The 3,812-nt window shown below is 43.7% G+C and overlaps 1 pseudogene; it reads left to right on the top strand.

Moving 5' to 3' along the window:
- Positions 1-873: 873 nt before the first annotated feature.
- Positions 874-993, top strand: LOC122540799 (annotated as a pseudogene).
- The last annotated feature ends 2,819 nt before the right edge of the window (positions 994-3,812 follow it).

The following is a 3,812-nucleotide window of genomic DNA, read 5'->3' as shown; positions in this document are numbered from 1 at the left end:
AATGTGCAGCTGAGCAGCTAATCTGAATGATAACATTGGAAAGCAGTGAGTGGACTCAGTGACAGGGAGCTGAGCTGCAGGTAGCTCATAGTCTTCATTCAGCAGGGAGAAGACCATGATAATGGTATTACAATATGCCATCAGGATGTTCTGGAGGACTTTCAAAGAACAAAGAAAACTACAGCACTGGAACAGACCCTTCGGCCCTCCAAGACTGCGCTGATCCACATCCTCTATCTAACCAGTTGCCTATTTTCTCAGGGTCTGTATCACTCTGTTCCCTGCCCATTCATGTATCTGTCCGGATACATCTTAAATGACACTATCATGGCCGCCTCTACCATCTCTGTTCCAGGCAACCACCACCCTCTGTGTAAAGAACTTTCCAGGCATATCTCCGTTAAATTTTTTCCCTTTCACCTTGAACTCATGACCCCTAGTAATTGAGTTCCCCACTCTGGGAAAAAGCTTCTTGCTATCCACCCTGTCTATACCTCTCACGATTTTGAAGACCTCAATCAGGTCACCGCTCTACCTCCATCTTTCTAAAGAAAATAATCCTAATCTATTCAACCTCTCTTCACAGCGAGCATCCTCCATATCAGACAACATCCTGGTAAACCTACTCTGCACCGTCTCCAAAGCATCCACATCCTTTTGGTAATGTGGTGACCAGAACTGTGCGCAGTATGTGGCCAAACCAAAGTCCTCTACAACTGTAACATGACCTGCCAATTCTTGTACTCAATACCCCGTCTGATGAAGGAAAGCATGCCATGTGCCTTCATGACTGCTCTGTCGACCTGCGTTGCTATATTTAGGGAGCAATGGACCTGAACCCCCAAATCTCTCTGTACATCAATCTTCCCTACGGCCTATGGCCGTACTAGTCTGAAAAACACCCAATCTCATCTGATCTCGCAAGCTAAGCAGACTCAGGCCTGGTCAGTACTTGGATGGGAGACTGCCTGGGAATACCAGATGCAGTACGCTTTAAAAAAAAGCAGCATGGTGGCTCAGTGGTTAGCACTGCTGCCTCACAGCAACAGGGTCCCAAGTTCAATTCCAGCATTGAGAAACTGTGTGAAGTTTGCACATTCTCCCTGTGTCTGCATAGGTTTCCTCCAGGTGCTCCAGTTTCCTCCCACAGTCCAAAGATGTGCAGGTTAGGTGAATTGTCCATGTGAAATTGCCCATAGTGTTAGGTGCATTAGTCAGAGGGAAATGAGTCTGGGTGGGTTACTCTTGGGAGGGTCGGTGTGGCCTGGTTAGGCCGAAGGGTCTGTTTCCACACTGTAGGGAATCTAATCTAATCTCAAAAAAGATCATGTCCATATTGAAATACAGTCATGCAGCAGTGTAGAGATATGCCATTCAGTATCTCTGGGTCCTAAGGCCTAGTTTTGTGCCCCACTTGCTCCAGAGGTGTGTCATAATATCTCTGAATCAGTCCATTAGAAAATATCTAGAAACTGCTGCCTCACAGTTCCAGGGACCCAATTTTGATTCCACCATTGGGCAAGTTTACATATGGTCCTCGTGCTTGAGCACGTTTATTCCAGGTGCTCCGGTTTCCTCCCACAGTTCAAAGATATGCAGCTTAGGTGGATTGGCTATGCTAAATTTCCCATAGTGTCCAGGGATGAGCATTGTTCTATAGTTGGGACTATGGAAAGTTATTCCTAGGTGTTATCAGCTGTAACTTCATTAGATAAATGTCTCCAAAGAGTTACTTTTGCAAATCTGTGGAGAGAACAAATTATTTCCTCTTCAAATGTACATGCTGCGTGTGTTGAGTATTTGTCACTGATTGGGTGGAGAGGTATAGATGTCCACAGGATGTTAGCAGTGGTGTTGCAAAAGGTCAAGGATAAATGGCAGCATTTCTCCTGGATCTGATGATGATTATTCAGAATATAATCCACAGCACCCAGTAATCTGAAGATGCAACTTGTCTATTGTTACTCATGGTTCTTAAAGCTGGAGTTATTGTAAACTCACTTCAATTAATCTGGGCAATACATGACCTTATTCACAGAGCACTGGGTTGTAAACTGATTGACTGGTGAGAAGGAACCTATCACAGCTCCAAACCTCACTGCGTTCACTTGTGCAGTGATGCAGGATGGATGTTCGTTTTTTGACTGGAAGTCTGTCTCCATACATTCAGTAATAAAATCAGGCATGAAGTGCAGCCTCAGGTGGTAATTCTTAATGAATTGCAGGCCGTGGGTTCAGGTAGACCGACAGTGCTTCTGTAAAATTATATTCTGGCATTCTGCCTTTGGGTCCATTGAAATTCTTGAACTATTTCCCTATTCCTCTTCCCAAGATATGCCTAGCAATATTGTTCTATAACAATTAATCATATGGAAACAAACTTCCTGCGATAGGTCTGTGAGATGTCTCACACTATAATTCTATTTTAGCATGAGCTTGTCAATAATTCACACAACTTATGCATTTTAAACAAATCAAACCGAATGAATTCTTGCTCTGTTCTTGTAGAAAGGATGAAAATGCCTCAGTTCCACAGAGTTGATGGACGTCACAATAAACCTGCTGGAACTTTCATTCTATAAAAACTGTCTGTTCACTTTATTTGCACCACAAGGCATAAAGCTGCAACATCACCACAGAGCTGGCAGTCAGTGTACACGGCTTTGTGACTGGTTTGTTTGAACTGTCTGTGCAGAGTTCATACAGGGAGAATGTATGGGTTTCCTCCGGGTGCTCCGGTTTCCTTCCACAGTCCAACGATGTGCAGGTCAGGTGAATTGGCCATGCTAAATTGCCCAGAGCATTAGTTGCATTAGTCAGAGGGAAATGGGTCTGGGTGGGTTACTCTTCGGAGGGTCGGTGTGGACTGGTTGGGCCGATGGGCCTGTTTCCACACTGTAGCCTAATCTAAACTGTGGGTATTATTTAGTGTCCCTCTTTTTGAAACACTCATTGAGTGTAAGGTAAAGACTGTCCCAAACATCTTGAAGAAGCAACTGAGATTAGTATAATCTCCTAATCAGCTGCAACATTGTCACGATTATAAGTTTGAAAGCGGATATAGCAACAACATTGATGCGTGAATTACACCATCTTACATGGTGGAACGCGTTCCTGTAATGACACTCACAGAAGACAGATGACTGTGGGGGCGGTGTGAGCAATGTCTGCACCTTCTTGGTCTACGTGTATTGTGATGGGCTACCCGTTCTGTACCCGTAATGCATCAAGTGCGGACTTGCAAGTTCTGGGGCTGGGTGTGGGTTCATTGTCAGTAAGATTTTGTTTGAAAACAGCAGTAGTGGCTGCAGGGAAATTCAGACCCTGGAAACTGGTTAGAACAAAGAAAAATTGGTAACAATGTATGCATCATCAATATCTCCCCGGTACAGACTTAGAACATTTTCAAAATGTGATGTCAGGCTGTGCTTTAAGGCTTACGAAAGGCTGGGTGCACTGAAAGCTAGTTAAAGTGTGTAATTTAAAGAAGAAAATTGTCAGTTAATTTGCAAATAACCATAATTTCAGAAATTTATTTCTCATTTCAAGAACTGTTCTCTTTGAGGAAATGGCTGTTGAAACATGTTTCTCTGCAGCTTCTCATCCCTGACTGTGATTGAAGCAATTCTATAAAGACTTTGTAGAAATTCATAGCCTGGAAAGATACCATTGCATTCTTACTGCCCAACAAAGGGGTCACTCAGCATCATCCCAACTTCCAGCTCTTAGTCCATAGCTTTGTAGGTGACAGCACTTCAAGTGTGCATCCTTTGTAAATGTTATGGCAAACTCTGCCTCCTCCTTTCAAACAC

Source organism: Chiloscyllium plagiosum, chromosome 35, assembly GCF_004010195.1.
Source record: "Chiloscyllium plagiosum isolate BGI_BamShark_2017 chromosome 35, ASM401019v2, whole genome shotgun sequence".
Classification (NCBI taxonomy): domain Eukaryota; kingdom Metazoa; phylum Chordata; class Chondrichthyes; order Orectolobiformes; family Hemiscylliidae; genus Chiloscyllium; species Chiloscyllium plagiosum.
This window is presented reverse-complemented; position numbering and strand designations above follow the sequence as displayed.